At 44.4% G+C, this 11,063-nt stretch overlaps 1 non-coding gene across 1 annotated transcript; it reads right to left on the bottom strand.

Annotated features, from left to right (window-relative positions):
• Nucleotides 1-2,457: 2,457 nt before the first annotated feature.
• LOC116540417 lies at nt 2,458-2,564 on the bottom strand. Its single transcript, XR_004264432.1, has one exon. It is a non-coding gene; the product is annotated as a U6 spliceosomal RNA (small nuclear RNA).
• Between the last annotated feature and the right edge of the window lie 8,499 nt (nt 2,565-11,063).

Below are 11,063 nucleotides of genomic sequence, written 5' to 3' on the forward strand. Positions count from 1 at the left end.
GCTCAGCTCAGCCCCCACCTCATCGACCTGAGCCCTCCTCCCACACTCTCAGCTCAGCAAATGGCACTCCCGGGAAGCCAGAGCTAGAGATGTTGGTGTTATCATTGATTCCTTCTCCTTTTTCACCCTCTATTTCCAGTTGGTTTGGGTCTTGCTAATTTTAATCCTGACTATAATTGAATCCATCCCTACCACAATTCTTTTTTTTTTTTTTTTTTTTTTTTTTTTTTTGAGATAGGGTTTCACTCTGTTGCCCAGGCTGGAGAGCAGTGGTGTGATCTTGGCTCACTGAAGCCTCAACCTCCTGGGCTCAGGTGATCCTCCCACCCCAGCCTCCTGAGAAGCTGGAACTACAAGCTGGCACCACCATGCCTGGCTAATTTTGTGTATTTTTAGTAGAGATGGGATTTCGCCATGTTGTCCAGGCTGGTCTTGAACTCCTGGACTCAAGCAATCTGCCTGCCTCACCCTCCCAGAGTGCTGGGATTACAGGCGAGAGTCACCTGCCAGGGCTCAGGCCACAAGTCTTTCTTGCATAGATTGTCGTCTTAGCTTTTAGGCTCTGCTTCAATTCTTATTCCCCCAAAAGTTTGTTCACGTCGGCCGGGCGCGGTGGCTCAAGCCTGTAATCCCAGCACTTTGGGAGGCCAAGGGGGGTGGATCACGAGGTCAAGAGATCGAGACCATCCTGGTCAACATGGTGAAACCCCGTCTCTACTAAAACTACAAAAAATTAGCTGGGCATGGTGGTGCGTGCCTGTAATCCCAGCTATTCAGGAGGCTGAGGCAGGAGAATTGCCTGAACCCAGGAGGCGGAGGTTGTGGTAAGCCGAGATCGCGCCATTGCACTCCAGCCTGGGTAACATGAGTGAAACTCTGTCTCAAAAAAAAAAAAAAAAAAAAAATTTGTTCACGTCCTGTTCCTGCTTCAGATCCTTTAATGATATCCCCTTGACATTAAGGTAAGGTCTAAATTCCATTACAGGGCCTCTGAGTCCTTTCTTGTCTCTAACTTTATCTCTAGCCATTCCCCACCTCATCAGAACCTTCTCTCAATCCCTTAAACAGGCCGCACTCTCTACCCTTCCCCCCATTAGACTCCACGAGGACAGGAAGGATAGTTGTCTCCATTATCATCACATTCCTAGGGCCCAATATAGCATCTGGCCCTTGAAACATGGCCATGGTCTGTGGGTCTGTGGTGCATTGCAGTTTCCCTTCTCACTCGTCATTATAAAAAATGTACTTTTACTTTATAAAAATATATTAAAATAGCATCTTGCTTTGTTGCCCAGGCTAAAATGCAGTGGTGTGATCACAGCTCACTGCAGCCTCAGACTCCTGGGCTCAAGCAATCCACCTGCCTCAGCCTCTCAAGGAGCTGGGACTACAGGAGCTCGCCACTATGCCCTGCTCTGTGTGTGTGCGTGTGTGTGTGTGTATGTGTATGTGTGTCTGTGTGTGTGTGTAGAGATGGGGTCTTGCTATGTTGCCAGTTAGGCTAGTCTTGAATTCCCGGCCTTCTCATGCTATCCTCCCATCTTGGCCACCCAAAGCAATGGGATTACAGGCATGAGCCACCTCTCTTGGCCTAAAGATGTATTTGTAAGCTGTTTTGTTTGTTTGTTTTGACACAGGGTCTCACTCTGTCGCCCAGGCTGGAGTGCAGTGGTGCAATCTTGGCTCACTGCAGCCTCAACCTCCCCAGCTCAAGTGATCCTCCCACCTCAGCCTCCTGAGTAGGTGGGACTACAGGCACACACCACCACACCTGCCTCGGCCTCTTAAAGTGCTGGGATTTCAGCCACCTCCCCTGACCTAAAGATGTATTTTAATTCCCATATTCCTCTCTTTAATTCCTACCATACCAAGTAACCTTATCCTCATAAGATTGTTTGTACTATACTATATTATAGTCTCAAGTCCACATCATTACCAGTGAGATGCATGGTATTTTGTAGGCAGTGGAGGTTGCACGTATCATCTAGAAAACAAGGCTCTTCCTGCAGAAGTCCAATCTGTCTTCCACAGCAACTGGTTTGACAGGTCTATCTAGGTGTTTGTCTCCTTACCTAATTTCAATCGAAAGCCCTTCTGATCTGGTCACCCTATTTCCAGGACACAAATACTAATCTCAATCCTCTTGAGGGACATGCTTCCCTAGCCATGTGTCAGTTTCCTATTTCACAGAATGTCGATGTTTCGCCTTGTCAAAGTGTTGCAGTATTTGGAGACGGATAGTCAGAAATTTCTCCTTTATGGCTAACAAATGGCTCCTGCTCTAATTTTGAAATGGGCACTCTAGGAAGGGAGATTTCCACCCTCCATAATCTTACAGCGAAGAGTAGAGATCCACGAAGCCCATTCCTTCTTTCAAGACACCCAGCCCTGGAGTCTGATTCTCCCATGTTTACAGAACAACACCAGTCATGGGTGACTTGGACACTCCATTTTATGTTTTTATTTTTATTTTTCACAAATTTGTGTGCCATCCTCATGCAAAGGCCATGCTAATTTTCTCTGTACCATTCTAATTTTTGTATATGTGCTGCTGAAGCAAGCGCTATTTTATTTTTTTATTCTAATGAGATAAGGTTTATTTTGTTTCATCGTGTAATTTCAATTAGCAATAATCGCGCCTCGGACAAACCTCATTGGCTATGATACTGCCACTGCGCAAAGCTCATCATCGTGTAATTTCAAAGGAATTACTAGTTTATCAAATTTTAAGCAACATACTATCAGGAAAATAATGTGGAAAGTGTCTTTCTCTTTGCCACATCAAATAAGAAGAAGGGATAGCTTTTCTAAATCTGAAAACATACAGGGGAAAGTCTGAAAAATTCACTTCCGATGCTGAAGCCTTTAAAGAATGAGGGGACTGGGCCAGGCGCAGTGGCTCACGCCTGTAATCCCAGCACTTTGGGAGGCCGAGGCGGGCAGATCACGAGGTCAAGAAATCAAGACCATCCTGGCCAACATGATGAAACCCCATCTCTACTAAAAAATACAAAAATTAGCTGGGCGTTGTGGTGTGCGCCTATAGTCCCAGCTACTCGGGAGGCAGTGGCAGGAGAATTGCTTGAACCCAGGAGGCGGAGATTGCAGTGAGACGAGATTGCACCACTGCACTCCAGCCTGACGCCTGGCAACAGAGCGAGACTCCGTCTCAAAAAAAAAAAAAAAAAAAACGGGGACTATTCTAAGAGGAGAATGTGAAGAAGATGATATGAATGGATTAAATGGATTTCCAGGGAGGTTCCTTTTCTGTGATCCTTTACTATTCTTACCTTGCCAATCCATAGCCCTGAATAAGCACAAACAGGTCAGGTACAGTGGCTCATTCTATAATCCATCTCAGCACTTAGGAAGAAGGAGGTGGGAGAATTGCTTGAGACAGGAGTCGAGACCAGTGTGAACAACATGTGAAACCCATGTCTCTACAAAAAAAATTAGCCTGGCATGATGGCACACACCTGTGGTCTCAGCTACTTGGGAGGTTAATATGGGAGGAGGATCACCTGAGCCTGGGAGGGCGAGGCTGCAGTGAGCCGTGATTACACCACTGCACTCCAGCCTGGGCGACACAGCAACACCCTGTCTCAAAATAAATAAATAAAAACACAAACACCCGTCTCCTTTGTTCTTCATCATGGGCTGCTGTCCTTGGCTATGGAAATTGGTAACCCATTGCTCAACTCGGCTTCAATATTGCTCACGAGTCTTCTTACCCACAAGTCTTCCTTGTTGATGTCCTGTTCCCAATCAGACCACACCTGGTATCATACGCAATTCTGGAGACTGAGACAAGCTGAGGCACGTGCAGAAGCTTCGAAACTCAACCTGCGCCTTGTGAGCAGTTCTTGAAAGAATGTTCGATGTCTAGTTTGAAGAAAAGGAGAGCTAATTTCTGAAGTCCAATTCAGGAGGTTCCAAGAAATAGAACTTTTGACTAATTGGCAAGAACTGCAGAGAGAAGGATTCAAGGGTCAGTACAAGGAAGAACCTTATATGAGTTCTCCAAAAATAGAATGGGCTCCCTCTGCAGAGAGATCCCTCCACCGGAGCTGATTATGTCAAAGTCTAATCTCTTACAGGTGGCTGAACTAGAATGCTGGGATCCCACGTAACCAAGAGGGCCTATTATTCTGTGTTATAGCTTTAGATTTATTTTTAAAATGTTTTCTCATTGCGTTAGGTACAACAGATACACTCATGATGATTAAAACTGGGCTTTTTCCAGGGAACAGGATATGAAGGGGAACAAAAAGATAATTACTGCATGGTATTAGAAGAGCCATACTTAAAAGGGTGTCTAAGAGCACAGAAGAGGAAGTGACTACTGAATATGTCGAGTTTTTTCATGAAGGAGGTGAGTTGTAAGCCCAGTCTTGTAGAATTAAGCCAGTTTGTTCATAATCAAGAAGGAGCAAGTACAGTCATTTCAGAAAATGGTGTGGAGGTTCCTCAAACAACTAAAAATAGAATTACCATACGGCTCGGCAATTCTGCTTCCGGGTATATATCCAAAGGAACTGGAATTGGAACATCCAAGATATCTGCACACCTCTGTTTATTTCAGCATTATTCACAGCAGCTAAGATAGGAAGCAACCTAACTGTTTCGCAGTGGCTAAATGAATAAAGAAAATGTGGTATATACACATGCGATGGAATGCTATATACAAACTTTACAAAATAAGAAGTGTCTGTCATTGAGACAACACACATGGAGTTAGAAGACGTCATGTTAAGTGAAATGAGCCAAGCACAGAAAAACAAATAATGTGTCATTTCACTTATATGTGGAATCTAAAAAAGTCAATCACATGCAAACAGAGAGTAGAAAGAAGGACTTTCTACTTTGCAGAGAGGGAGGGATAGGAAAAGAGGAGATGTTAAGCAAAGGGTACAAACTTTCATTTAGCCTGGAGAAATAACGCAGCGATCTACTGAACTGCATGGTGACCGCAGTTACAAACAACATGAATTTCAGGGCCAGGCATGGTGGCTCATGCCTGTAATCCCAGCACTTTGAGACGCCAAGGCAGGTGGATCGCTTGATTTCTGGAGTTCAAGACCAGGCTGAACAACATGGTGAAACTCCATCGCTACCAAAAATACTAAAAATTAGCCTGGCATGGTGGCACGTGCCTTTGGTCCCAGCTACTTGAGAGACTGAGGTGAGAGGACTGCTTGAGCCTGGGAGGCAGAGGCTGCAATGAGCTGAGATTGTACCACTGCACTCCAGCCTGGTGACAGAGATCTCATCTCAAAAAAGAAAAAAACAAGTCAAATAAAATTTAAAAATTCTAAAAAAAAAAAAAGAATAACATATATTTCAAAACTGCTAAAAGTATAGATGTTTAATATTCTCACCAAAAAAAGTGATAAGTTGGTAAAGTAATAGTTATGTTAATTAGCTAGATTAATCTCTTTACAATGTATACATTACAGATCAGAACATTACATTGTACTCCACAAAAAAACCCAATTGTTTCTCAATTATAACTAATAAATAAAAAGAAGGAAGAACCATAAGCAAAAGTATAGAAGAATTAAATGTCCATGTTGTGTGTAGCCCAGTGTATACAAATGGCTTTAAATGGCACTGCGCCTTTGCTTTCCAACAAAAGTCAAACTTTCTTTTTCCCTGATTCAATCAGCAGGTTTTCACTGAGCACTTACACTGTATACGATATTGGAAGGTCAGAAGCTTTAAAGCTTTAAAAGCAGTCTAAGACTCAATTTTGAATAACCTTATAGGAACTTAAGGTCGTGATGCCTTATGTTTGTTATGAGAGCACAAGGAACTCTTGAAGACCTGCAGCCCAGGAACGAAGAGATTAAATAGGTGTAGTAGAAAGTTGTGATATGTTGTATGAGGTGGTGTGAACTTTGGAGATCTTGAGGCCAGGAGACTTCTGACCTGGTGTAGTGAAGCTGGAAATAGGGAGGAAGGGATGGGGTCAATAATTATTTCAGAGGTAGACACGACAAAACTGAGATACGGGGATTGTGGGGAAGCAGGATCAGTTGAACATGATTTAGAAATTGGTTAGAGGCTGGGCATGGTGGTTCATGCTTGTAATCCCAGCACTTTGGGAGGCCAAGGTGGGTGGATCACCTGAGGTCAGGAGTTCAAGACCAGCCTGCCCAACATGGTGAAAACCCATCTCTACTAAAAATACAAAAATTAGCCAGGCATGATGGTGCATGCCTGTAATCCCAGCTACTCAGGAGGCTGAGGCAGGAGAGCTGCTTGAACCCGAGAGGCAGAGGTTGCAGTGAGCCGAGATTGGGCCAATGCACTCCAGCCTCGGCAACAGAGTGAGATTCTGTCTCAAAAAAATAATAATGAATTTCTGGTGGAAGATGAAAACACTGCAGGAATACAAGATGATGAGTCCGATTTTAAATATGTCAGTGTAGAGGTGCCCAGGGACATCCAGTTGGGACAATCTGATGATCCTCAGAAATATGGGCCTAGAGCCCGGGAGAGAGAAATGGAGGCTGGTAATAACAAGTTGGAGACACCATAAATCAATCATCTCTGCCCTGGGTGCCTCCCTTTTTTCCTCTGGAAATAGGGCCCCTTTATTCTGGGAACAGCTCCTCTATCCTACCCTCAGTCCCCACCATGAGGCTCTCTCTGAAGGTGCCAAGTTTCTCCATCACCGCATCCTCTGGCCACTGTTGCCTGACCCAGAGGCAGGTGTCTGACTCAAGAGAGACTAACTGCAGCTAGGCGCGGTGCCTCATGCCTGTAATCCCAGCACTTTGGGAGGCGGATCACGAGGTCAAGTGATCAAGACCATCCTGGCCAACATGGTGAAACCTCGTCTCTACTAAAAAATACAAAAAAAAATTAGCTGGGCATGGTGGCACATGCCTATAATCCCACCTACTTGGGAGGCTGAGGCATGAGAATTGCTTGAACCTGGGAGGCAGAGGTTGCAGTGAGCCAAGCTGAGATCACGCCATTGCACTCCAGCCTGGGCAATAGAGCAAGACTCTGTCTCAAAAAGCAAAAAAAAAAAAAAAAAGAGAGGCTAAGTATGATTCCTTCTTGGGGATGTTTTTAAAATTTAAATGTCCAACATGTACAAAAGTCTACAGAATAGCATAATGTTCGGTGTGTTGTCCTGGGTCTTAAACAAACAGAATAGCATAACAAACTCCCACCTATGTAATACCCAGCTTCAACAAGGATCAATTCATTGGCCAATCCTGGTTCAACCACACGCCCATCTTTTCCCTCCCTTGTTGTATTAGGATTTCACTCTCTGGTACTGGAAGGTGTAGGATGTAAATAAAAAGACAGGAGAGATTTGCAGCCATGCTTCTCTCATGTTGAGCAAGCCAGTCTAAAGGAAGAAAAGATGAAACTGACATAAAGTAAAAATAGGGAGAAAGAGTCCTGGAAGCTTTTGGGTGTGTGGCTCCTAATGTTCCAGAGTCTGCTCCACGGACTTTGATTGTTGAACCTGCAGATTCTCTGAGCCCAAAATCTTCTTCCAGCTTTAATCAGGTTGATTAGGGCATCAGTCTCTCACTACCACGCATTCTGACTAATACATATCAGTATTCACCTAATGATTGAAGCCATCCTGGGTGGGTGTTCTTTCTTGTAAAAACAGCTTCCCTCCACCCTGAATGTCCAAATCCTCTAACACAGAGTCCACCTCCTTAATGGCAATTTCTCTAATCCTGGTAGCAGGAAGTGGACTCTCCTACTCCTGAATCACAGGGTACCTTGTCTACACACCCTCATGGCGTGCCTCACAGTCTCTTGTTTTAGAGCCATCTGGGTGCATGTATTAGCTTTTTGCTACAAACTGTAACCCTCTTGAAAACGTACGAAATGACTTGAAGTAGTTTTTTTAGTTTCCATCTCATCTCTCAACATCATATACAGTATAAGCGTGTGGTAAAACTTATTTTTAATAAGCTTTTTTACTTAAATAAGTTCTACCGAGCGCTTATACTGCATATGATCTGTGTATTTATCTGCTGATTTAATGAGGGGAAAAGTTGAACTTGTTAAACAAAGGTGCATTTAAAGGTTGAGAGAAACTCATGGAAAGAGATTTAGGGCAGTTTCTCTAGTCTTTTGACATCAATTCTGTGCAATAGAAAGACAGTGTGTAATAATCATTCAGAAATACAGTAATAAAAACAAGAAAGCAGAACCCTAATTATATAATATTAATTTAATTAAAACATAATGGCTACCAATATTAAACCATGGTTACTGCCCTTTTCAATAAACTTCATAATGAAAATATACTGGACTATATTTTATTTCATCTAAAAGAAGTATACTATGCTTTAGGGTTCTCAAGCTTTGTCAGGCACTGGAATCTTCTGGAAGACCCTGTTAAAGGGCAGATTCTGATTCAGTGGGTCTGTGCTGGTTTGAGAAGATGGCTTTCTGACAACGCAGGCTCCCCGGTGATGCGGATGCGTGAGTCCATGGGCCACACTTTGAGGAACAAGAATGTATACCAGGTCGGGAGGGGTGGCTCACGCCTGTAATCCTAGCACTGTGGGAGGCCGAGGTGGGCGGATCATTTGAGGTCAGGAGTTCGAGACCAGCCTGACCAACATGGTGAAACCCCGCCTCTACTAAAAACACAAAAATAGCTGGGCATAGTGGTGCATGCCTGTAATCCCAGCTACTCAGAAGGCCGAGGCAGGAGAACCGATTAAACCGAGGAGGGGAGATTGCAGTGAGCCAAGATCACGCCATTGCACTCCAGCCTGGGCAACAAGAGTGAAATCGTGTATTGGAAAAAAAAAAAAAAAGGATGTATATCAGTGATTCCCAAAAGTGGCTGCCCACGTGAAACCACCAGGGAGCTTCAGAAATGAATGATGCCTGCGTCCCACCCCAGATCCTGTAATTTAATTCATCTGGGGCGTGGCTGGATTTCAGAAATTTTTAAAGATCTCCAAGTGATTTGAACATGCAGACACGTTTGGAAACTACTGCTCTGCCCATTACAGAATTAGACTTCGAATGGCCAGATCTCTGAACTTCACTTTCTCATCTCCAACAGGGAGGTCATAAATCCACTGATCACAGTTTCAAGAAACAAACTAGAGAAGGTGTAGGGAGATTTCTGTAGCCTCTAAAGTTCTGCATGGATATGAAGAATTACCGAGAAATGAGTCTGTGTCAGAACTCTCCAATATGATAGTCACTCGCCACATTCAGCTATTAAGCTCTTGAAAGGTGGCTACGATTACATGTCGAAAATATTTCAAGCCAGGTGTGGTGGCTCATGTCTGTAGTCCCAGCTACTCAGGAGGCTAAGATGGGAGGCTCTCTTGAGCCCAGGAGTTCAAGGCTGCAGTGAGCAATGACTGCGCCACTGCACACCAGCCTGAGAGGCAGACTGAGACTCCTGTCTCTAAAGAAAGTTAAAAATAAAAGGAAAAAAAAAGGAAATATTTTAGATATCTTGGATTAAATATATTAAAATTGACCCAGCGAGGTAGCTCACACCTATAATCCTGGCACTTCAGGAGGCCACGGTGGGCAGATAACCTGAGGTCAGGAGTTCGAGACCAGCCTGGCCAGCATAGTGAAACCCCATCTCTACTAAAAATACAAAAATTAGCAGGATGTGGTGATGCACACCTGTAGTCCCACCTACCAGGGAGGCTGAGGCTGCAGAATCACTTGAACCTGGGAGGTGGAGGTTGCAGCAAGCTGAGATAGCACCACTGCGCTCCACTCTGGGCGTCAGAGTGAGATTCCATCTCAAAAAAAAAAAAAAAAAAATTAAATTGACTTCACCTGTCTCCCTCTATTTACTTACTTAGTTTTTTTCAATCCTGTTCCTTCAGTAACTTTTTTTTTTAAGAGGCAGGGCGTCGCTCTGTCACCCAGGCTGCAGTGCAGTGATGTGACATTGGCTCACTGCAGCCTCAATTTCCTGGGCTTAAGCGATACTCCTGCCTCAGCCTTCTGAGTAGCTGGGACTACAGGGACATGCCCCTATACCTGGCTCCCTGGCTTCCACCGGCTTGCTTGCTCTCTCTCTCTCTCTCCTTCCTTCCTTCCTTCTCTCTCTCTTGCTTTGCTTTTCTTTTCCTTCCTTCCTTCCTTCCTTCCTTCCTTCCTTCCTTCCTTCCTTCTCTCTCTCTCTCTCTCTCTTTCTTTCTTTCTTTCTTCTTTCTTTCCTCTCTCTCTCTCTCTTTCTTTCTTTCTCAGCACTTTAGAAGGCTGAGGCAGGTGGATCGCTTGAGGCCAGGAGTTCAGAACCAGCCTGGGCAACATAGTGTGATTTCATCTCCACAAAAAATAAAAATAAAAAGATTAGCCGGGTATGGTGGTGTGCACCTGTAGTCCCAGCTACTTGGGAAACTGAGGTGAGAGGATTGCTTGAGCCCAGCAAGCTGTGATTGTGCCACTGTACTCCAGCCTGAGTGACACAGTGAGAACCTGTGTGTGTGTGTGTGTGTGCGTGTGCACACGTGCACGTGTACAGATATATATATATACATATAGACAGAGAGAGAGAGAGAGAGAGAGAGAGAGAGTGTAACATCTACTAAGTTATTTACTTCTGTTGCACAAAGGCAACTGCTCACACCATGATCTGCTGGGGAAGGTTCTCCACAGCCACTGGTAGAGGAGGGAAAAATCCAAAGCTGGATCATTAATCAGTCAGCTCAATATGCTGGTTCAAGCCGAAAATGGACTGCTGCCACTACTGCCCCACTCGGAAGCGGTCCTGAAGACAGCCATAAGGGAGCAGATAGCCTCTCAGTGGACACAGCTGAGGGTGCACCTGGGCATCAACTTGATAGGGAGGGAAGACAAAAGAAAATATGCTAAGGAAATGAAACGGGCTTGCCATGCGGCGTTGGTTACCTGTTACGTTTGTGGTTGTGAAGTCTAAGTTGAACCGGTCACCCAGGTTCTGCATCTTTTCTCTGGTGACATTTAGATAATTGGAAGAAGTACAAAGAAAGCTAAGAGTCAGATTCAGCCAGGGTTGGAGTTCTGCCAGGCAAATCTGATAAAGGGAAAAGGCATCGGAGGTGAGGCAT

The sequence above is a fragment of the Sapajus apella genome, unplaced genomic scaffold (genome assembly GCF_009761245.1).
Source record: "Sapajus apella isolate SASKATOON/1434 unplaced genomic scaffold, GSC_monkey_1.0 scaffold139, whole genome shotgun sequence".
Lineage (NCBI taxonomy): Eukaryota > Metazoa > Chordata > Mammalia > Primates > Cebidae > Sapajus > Sapajus apella.